This window comes from Cupressus sempervirens, chromosome 7, assembly GCF_028749045.1.
Source record: "Cupressus sempervirens isolate cs-2001-9-10 chromosome 7, ASM2874904v1, whole genome shotgun sequence".
Classification (NCBI taxonomy): Eukaryota; Viridiplantae; Streptophyta; class Pinopsida; order Cupressales; family Cupressaceae; genus Cupressus; species Cupressus sempervirens.
Genome location: NC_143124.1, coordinates 547,109,659 through 547,119,044, shown reverse-complemented (window position 1 = coordinate 547,119,044; position 9,386 = coordinate 547,109,659). Strand labels below are relative to the sequence as shown.

The 9,386-nt window shown below is 34.0% G+C and overlaps 1 long non-coding RNA gene across 1 annotated transcript in view; it reads right to left on the bottom strand.

Moving 5' to 3' along the window:
* Positions 1-8,936: 8,936 nt before the first annotated feature.
* The window catches only part of LOC149547937 (uncharacterized), an 83,738-nt gene continuing 83,288 nt past the window's right edge, over positions 8,937-9,386 (bottom strand). The window contains exon 3 of the long non-coding RNA XR_016353939.1: positions 8,937-9,171. This is a non-coding gene — a long non-coding RNA (uncharacterized LOC149547937). The remainder of the gene's footprint in view (positions 9,172-9,386) is intronic.

The following is a 9,386-nucleotide window of genomic DNA, read 5'->3' as shown; positions in this document are numbered from 1 at the left end:
CTTATTGGATGTTCCTCTCAAATATCTAAGAATCCACTTGACAGCATTCCAATGCTCAAATCCTGGATGACTCATATACCTACTAACGACTCCCACTGCATGTGCAATATCTGGCCTAGTGCATACCATAGCATACATCAAACTTCCTACAGCTGAAGCATAGGGTACCTTGGACATCTTATCCTCCTCTTCCTGTGTCTTGGGACACATCTCCTTAGTCAATTTCAAATGACCAGGTAAAGGTGTCCTGACAGCTTTAGCATTCTCCATAGAGAAACGTTGCAACACCTTCTCAACATAATCAGCTTGAGATAGTGTCAATGTTCTGTTCTTCCTATCTTTGCAAATCTTCATACCAAGGATTTGTTTTGCTGCCCCCAAATCCTTCATAGCAAATGCATGTGCTAATTGGCATTTCAGCCCCTTAATATGATCCATGTTAGACCCAGCTATAAGCATATCATCAACATATAAACATAAAATAATGTAGCTATCATCATCCAACCTCTTAAAATAAACACAGTAATCTGAATGACACCTATTATATCTATGCTCATGCATAAAACTGTCAAATTTTAGATACCATTGCCGAGGTGCTTGCTTCAAGCCATATAAACTTTTCTTCAATTTGCACACTAAGTTCTCCTTACCTTTGACCTCAAAACCCTGTGGCTGAGCCATATATATTTCTTCATCCAAATCACCATGAAGAAAGGTTGTTTTAACATCCATCTGCTCTAAATGCAAATCTTCAGTAGCCACAAGACTTAAAATAGTATGAATAGAAGTCATTTTAACAACAGGAGAAAATATCTCATCAAAATCAATTCCCTTTTTCTATGCAAATCCTTTTACAACTAACCTGGCCTTAAATCTTTTCTTACCTCCTTCCTCTTCTTTCAACCTGTAAACCCATTTATTCTGTAAAGCCTTTTTACCTGCAGGCAACTTGCACAAATCCCATGTCTTATTTTTCAGCAAAGAGTCCATTTCATCTTTCATTGCAGACTCCCACTGAATCTTAGTATCCACCTGCACAGCTTCATCATAACTTTCAAGTTCACCAGCATCAGTAAGTAAAATAGAATACAAAAAGGGAGAAAACCTTTGTGGAGGTCTAATTGGCCTTGTTGACCGTCTAACATTCACAGGTGTGTGTGGTATTTGTTGTTGCAGTTGTTGCACATCATGAAGAATGGTTGGAACATCAGCTTTTGGAGTATCATCCAACACTACATAATCATCTTCTTTCTTCTCATGTTGCTGCAACAGATCTTTGTACAACACTTTTTCATTGAATATGACATCCCGGCATCTTATAATTTAATGATTTTCAAAATCCCAAAGCCTATAGCCAAATTCATTAATGCCATATCCAACAAAGACACATTTCTTTGATTTAGCTTCTAGCTTGGTTCTATTTTTAGAGTCTATATGAGCAAAAGCTTCACAACCGAAGGTTTTGAGAAAAGAATAACTCACCTTCTTACCAGTGCATGCTTCCTTTAGAATTACACAGCCCAAAGGAGTAGAGGGACCTCTATTAATCAAATATACTGCAGTATTGACAACCTCCACCCACATGTGTAAGGGAAACCCAACATGTAACCTCATGCTCCTTGCGCGCTCCATTATAGTCCTGTTCATGCGTTCAGCCACTCCATTTTCCTGTGGAGTCCTTGGAACAGTTTTTTGTCTACGAATACCATTAGTGGAGAAATAATATTCAAATTCATGACTGCGATACTCACCACCATTATCAGATCTAAAACATTTTAATTTCTTACCAGTCTCATTTTCAACCAAGCATTTCCATTTCTTAAAAGTTTGAAATACATCTGATTTCTGTCTAAGGAAATAAACCCATACTTTTCTAGTTGCGTCATCAATAAATGTAACATAATAATGAGAGCCACCAAGGGAAGATACCTGAGCCGGTCCCCATACATCTGTATGCACAAGCTCTAATTTCTCCTTTTTGTTTTCCTTCCCTGTCTTTACAAAACTCACTCTCTTTTGTTTTCCATACACACAACTTTCATAGAAATCCATATTCACACATTTTAGACCTGGTAAAACTTTCCTTGAATGAGGTACTTTCATACCTTTCTCACTCATGTGCCCAAGTCTATTGTGCCACAGCGCTATATCAGAATCTACAGCAGCTATTTGTTCTCCCTGCTCAACTGCAGTAATTGTTCCTGAATATTCATTTTTCTCTGAAACAATCAAAGTAGAAGGAATAATATGACCTGTACAAAGATATAAGGTGCCTACTTTCACACCTTTTGCTACTACAAGGGAACCTTTTGAAACTTTCCAATTTTTATCATTAAAAGTAACTACACAACCCTCATCACTGAGTTGCCCTGCTGAAATTAAATTTCTACTTAGTTTTGGAACATGTCTTACCTCATTTAGTAGCCAATGATTCTCATTCTGTAACTTAATCTTAATTTTTTCCTTTCCAACAATCGGACAGGGTTCATTATCCCCCAAATAAACAAGCCCAAAATCCCCTTAGACATAATCAATAAAATAACCTCTATGAGGTGTAGCATGAAAAGAAGCACCAGAATCTAAAACCCATGAATCATCAACACTCTCTAAAGACAGAAGCAAAGCATCCTCTTCGGATTTGTTACTTACTACATTTGCCTCTTTGTCTCCATCTGATTTATCTCCTTCATTTTTCTTTCGAGTCCAGCAATCTTTCTTTTTGTGCCCTGGTTTCCCACAGTACCAGCAATCATTTGGTCCTCTCGATTGAGACCTCCTCCCCTTTGACTTTCCTCTTGATTTTCCACGATTTCCAGAGTTACTTCCTCTTTCAGTCGTTCTGCCCCTGCTTTGTGCATATAAAGCACTTCCTGATGTAGATCCACCTGAGAATTTTTTACGAGTTTCCTCACTTAAAATAACACTAATCACATCATCATATTTTAGGGTACTAGATCCAAGAACAGAATTACTCACCGCCATTATCAAGTCATTCCAGCTTTCAGGCAAAGAACACAAAATCAAGAGAGCCCTAATTTTTTCATCAAAATTGATACCCACAGAAGATAATTGACTAGTAATAGTATTAAACTCATTTAAATGATTTGCAATAGATCCACCTTCTGCCATTTTCATATTAAATAAACGCTTCATGAGAAATACCTTATTTGAAGCGGAGGGCTTTTCATACAGTGTCGCTAGGGTTTTCATCAAATCTTTTGTCGTCTTTGCTTTTGTAATATTAAATGCCACCGATAGTGCCAAGCATAACCGAATGCTTCCGAGTGCCTTTCTGTCCAAAAGATCCCATTCAGCCTCTGACATAGTTCCCTGATTCTTGGTTTTTCCTTCCAACGGCTTCCATAAATCCTTCTGATATAAATAGTCTTCCATTTGCATCTTCCATAACTGGAAGTTCTGCCCATTAAACCTGTCAACCCTCAACTTACCCTCATCTGCCATCGCTCCCACTCAACTGTGAGACTCCCACTTAACCGTGAGACTTTCCTGCAGAGGATAACTGAAAGACAACCTTGCTCTGATACCACTTGTTAGGATAAACCACGGACATAAATAAAAACTACATGCAAATATAACCAATAACAGAAAATAATAAAACACACAGAAATGAACACAAGGCACCAAGATTTAACGTGGTTCACCCAATCCCTGGGCTACGTCCACTAAACAGCAAGTCCGATCTTATTACAATCCAGTGATTACAACCTGATTACAATCCGTAATCCCTTACAGCTCAATACCGCCGCAAGAACCAATTTCGTATCACCACATATGAAAAATACCCAACCCTAAGCCCTTTTTATACAAGTATTAAACCGCTTTAGGATTATAACATGTCGGCCATATGTCGGCCATAATATGTCGGCTACCATATCGGCTACTTCCCAAAAAAAAATTTATGTGCAGTACTTTCCTGATCAGTCACCACAATCTAACGCTCAGATTCCAGCTGATACATAAATTATGAGTTGCCCAGAGCATGTTGAAAAACTCCTCCAACGCACTCTTATAATAGAAACACATTAATCTTTAACTTAAACTAAGCGAAATTTAAGAGTATTGGAATCCTAGGAAGAATCAAACTGAACATACAATGGAGGACAAGCAAACAGATATTGACTGTCAGATTAGAGGAAAGGACACGAAAATAATAAATTTAACTACAAAAATGTCAGTGGCTTTCAACTTTAATTCCCACCACTGAAATATTTTTATAGTCCGTAAATTCGGAATGGTAGGCAGCAGGCACAAAGTATAATTATTGGGAAGGAAGGGCAGACCTTAACCGTTTTTTTTCAGCGAGCTGACTGGTCGTTGTACTTAGGTAGAATGCGTGGATATCAAATACCAATTTTATTTTTCAAATGGCGATTATGTACAAATTTAGTTCTTTCAGTTGAGAACTGAATTGGAAATTTCACGGAATACTCATCGTACGTGTTTCTACAATCAGATAAAGAATAAACTTTCACGGATTAAGTATATTAATTCAACGTTTCATAATGCATCTCTTTATGTGCCGTCTCTTTCGCTATAAAGTTATAATGGAAAGAGCGGACTGAAGTGTCCCAGAATGTTGAGTATATACGGTTCGTATATCATCAATCATTTCTAATAATAGTTATACGTCTCTATATTCGATCCAACCGACAATCATTTAGCGAAGGCATACATATCTTTTACAAAAATATTCTAATTAGTCAGCTAATATTGAAAAGCGTAGAACTCTTTGTTATATGTGAAAACTTTAACCTAGAATAATATCGTATTAAACAATATCTTAGAAATATTAAATATAAAGAATAATTGTTGTGTGTCTTTTGATTAAGCACTTAATATTAAGTTTAGTGGACGGAAAGAAAAAGGTTCATAACTAGTGACACCTTGCTCAAATAGAGGCTGTATAAAAAGTTAAAAATTGATACTAAAATAGATAAAAAATTTGAGAGAACAAGACTGGAATAAAACCAGTACTGGTGTACATGTTGAATTCAACATTCAATAAATATTTTGAGGCTAAAATAAGTATTCTCAAATGTGCAACTTTTATAGATAGTATCTATCATTCTTTCTTCAATTATAAAAGTGCTATTGTAATTGGAAACAATTAAAATATCAAATTTAATATTGCTCTTAATAAACCACAATGAATAAAGTTCACATAAATTATGAGAGACAAACAAATGAGTAGTACTATTTAAGTCAATGTACATATGATATAAATAATATAACATATATTAAAATGCTCAAAGCCTACAAGTTTCAGTACAAACATAAAATGACTTTAAACATAATGATGAAAATAAAATTTTGATGACACAAACTTGGCTTAGTAGCCCAAAAACTTGAGGGAAAATAATGACAAGCTGCACAATGTGTTAGATGTGAGAAAAAAAGAGGTTGTTTTTTGTCCCTCAAATATTTGGGATGTGTGGGGCATCTCCAATGCATCTCAAGGATGACCCACTATCCCTGAGTATTTATAAGATTTTTTATGGTGTCTGAGAAATGTTCCTAAAGCATCTATCATCCATGAAATATCTTTGCAAAGTGGATAATCCCCAAAAACACAAGGGGTGATCTTTTTATTATTATTTAAATTTTTTTAGAAAAATAATCTCTAACATATTTTCCAACTCTAGTAACATTCATTATTTTGTATTAAAGGGAAATATGTTGTGAATGGACCCAAAAATATTTTGAGCAAGAACATCCCATTAGAAAGAGATATACTCTAACCAATAGTTGGACAAAGTAAAAGAAAATATGGAAAAAAAAATCCCAAAGACCTCAATGATATTTCATTAAAATTTCACTCTTTTGGACAATGCCATCATTGGTATTGTAGATTTTACTAACCATAGTGTGAATCAGAGTCACACACTTATTGGTGCTTTAAAGTCTAGTGGTTAGATTTGAAAAAGTAGTAAAAGCTTTCTTCTTAACTACAATAATCTTCTCATTAACAACATGGCTCTTTGATTTCACACTACCCTAGGAGAATTAGATGCGTCTTTGGAAAGGTCTTACATCAATTTTTATCTTTGATATTCAATTTCATGATTTTGTCAAAGTTGTTCTCAGTTACCTTGCAACTAACTATGAAAAACCCTAAACTTTTCTCACACCCTAGCCATTGAAATCTCTAACAATTTTATTTGAATCTCATATATGTCCTTCAAATCCTTTCTTACATTAACCATCTTCTAAATGTACACTCTAGAATGTGCACTCCTCTAGGTCCTTCTATTTGAGAGATCTCAAATGGAGACCTAGAGCACCCTAGTCATGCAGTGCAAAGGAATGAAAAATATAAATAAAGGGCTCTCACGTGAGCCTACGAGATGCATCCCCTTGTAAGTACACTATGAAATGGGAGTTTCAAGAGTGCTAGTGTCCAAGAACTACCATGAAATGTTATGCAAAATGCAACTAGATTATATGAAATGCAAAGAATGCTAACTAAGATAATAATATGAAATTATTACAACCCCTCTAATTAGCTAAGTGTATTATTCTTATAAATAAAGTAAACTATGTTAATTATATGTGATACTAAATTATAATGCTATGCAAGTATGAAGATGAACCCACAAGATCCTCTACAAGCTCCATGAGTATCTATAGAAGAACATGCAGCAGAACACAAAATGAAAAGAAGATGGATCCTAGATGAGGAGAGAGCTCTCCATTTTAAATAAGTATGGATGGTTGAGATCATGAAACAAGAAGATCCAATCAAGGGTGGAGGGTTGAGTTTTGCATGATCCATGTGCAAGATCATTTCCACCAATAAGAAAGAGTTGACTTCTCCATCTCCATGTGAGACTAAAAGTCTTTTCTTTTATTTTTAAAATGGAAAAATGACTTTATGTGTGAAATTTAGGATTAGAAGTGAAAGGGGTCGTTTATTTAAATAAAGAGGGACATGTTCCATTTAATTAAATATGAACTTAGGATAGTGGTGAAACTATAGAATAAAATTAAATGAATTGATTTTAAAAGTTTTCATCTAGGTAAATGATTTAATAATTTAGCAAAAATGCTAAGAAGTGGGCTAATGGTCTAGATGCCCATTTTTGGGTGATTACATTTGGCCCTTTTTGACTAGTGTATGATCGATTTGGGAACAAATTACATCAAAGAATGAAGAAGATGAGTAGGCAACCATGGATAGAGAGATCTAACTTTGAAGATAGAAATGTAGAGTGAGATAGAAAATCCTAAATGCACAACCTAGTAGTAACAATACTGAACATTGGGGGAGAGAGAGGGGGATGATATCAAAACTCAAGAAGAGTACTAACATCAAGAAAAGAAGATAGATCAAGAGAAAATGAAAAATTCAAGTATATGCTCTTGAGGAATAGATAGACATAGCAATAAATTCGTAGTGATTATAGAATATTCTCGGCCCCTCAGGATCAAAATCAAAATGAGGTAGAGGGGATGCAGAAATGAGAAAGATATGATCAAACAAAGACAGAGCAAGGTCCATGATGAAAGATAAGTTATTGAAATCCAAGAGTGGCCACTAAGGAGTGATAGAATACCCCAATTTGACTAAATTTGACCGAGGATGATAAAGCAATAAAATTATGTCAAATCAAGTACAAGGATGATATGGAAGTGAAATGAATTGAAGTGGGTAAGAAGTGTAGAAATGATGAATGAATGAAAAAATGATGATGCCTTAACATGATTCAAAGATTGGGCCTCAAAGGGTCAACCAACTGCATAGAATGAGGAAGAAATTTTAAAATGTGATTTTGACCATCAAGATGAACTCAAGTTCACATGGGTGATTAAACTATGAACTAGGCTAGAAATAATAGAAAGATGTCAATGTGAGGGATGTGTCTTTATCTGGGCCTTCCAAGAAGCCCTCTTTTTTGGGTAAGCTCAAGGAATTGAGAAAGTAGTGGTCAAGAGTTGTAGTTTTTGGGCTAGGTGTACATGTTTGTGTGTGGTTTTTGGTCTTAGTATTCATGTTATTTGTTGGTTTTGTCCTTATAGGTTCCTTTTAGTCATTTTTCTAGTAGTTTAGTTCTTTTGTTTTGTTTTGTTTTGTTAGGTCTCACTTCTTAAGAACCTTTATCTTTATATTTTTCAGACAAGCGATATGTTTGTGAAGTCCAAAGTTTCGAGGCCTATCCCTCTTTATCTAATCATAACAATATATAAAATTTTAAAGACAAATTTATACAACAAGCTAAGTGAAATGAATGGAGATAATAATCCAAAGATGAGACATGCACATAAAATTGTAATAATATGTGTAATCAATGGAAAAATTCTTGTAGAATAAATCTACTTGAAACGTCTAAAAGACTTCATCTGAAAAATGTATTTTCAACATTCCATTGGCTCTACAACTATCTCACTAATTATGCCATCTCATTGATAAACTTCTTATGTCTTACTAGCTTTACACTTATCTACAACTTCTCATACATACATATTCATAATATTTGATATTTTCTAGCCATTACATACCTAATACACCATACATCATTGAAGAAAAATAAGACATTGTGTTGTACAAAACATGATACAAAGTTATAAATTACTATAACATCAACGAGGTAAATTGAATGAGTATATCTTATTGTAAAAAATAACAAAAATATATTTAATCAAAATAAAAAATACCATCTTTGTCTATACATCTAAATATATATAGGACATCAAAAAAATTGACCATTTGTACCAAAACTGATCCTAGGAACCAAATAAAATTGCCTAAGAATTATTCATCAAAAATAGATATGTTTCCATTCTACTTTTCTCAATGTGAATGTATATGTTTCTATATTATGACATGATAATAATGCCTTAATCTACAAAGACTTTTTATAAATACTTAAGTTCTATCTTATATTCATCATCATTCTTGTCCAAATTCAATATTATGATACTCAAATAACCTTAACATATATTCTCTTCAAAGTTAATCATCTCATAATCTCTTGGAGGAAATAAAATAAAATAAAAAAATCTATTCCATGAATTCAAAACATATTTCCACACTTTGGATTAACAACAAATAAGACCGCATTTTATAATAATACATGTATAAGAAGATAAGAAGTTCCCAACATCAAGTGAATGGTCATAGACATCTATGAATGTCATAAACCATTAGACACCCTTCAAAATTCATAGACGCTTGATTAGGATTGTAACCAAGACAACAAAGAATGAACATTATGTATGTTGGATCAAGATAACAGTAAAACTTCACAATGATATCAAGAAAAAACCAAGACATAACTATGCTCAAGGTTGAAAGAAAAATCAGAAAAAAAAAAATTAGCTTTATTATTTAACACATTTTAACTAAGATTGAGCACCAATACCCATTA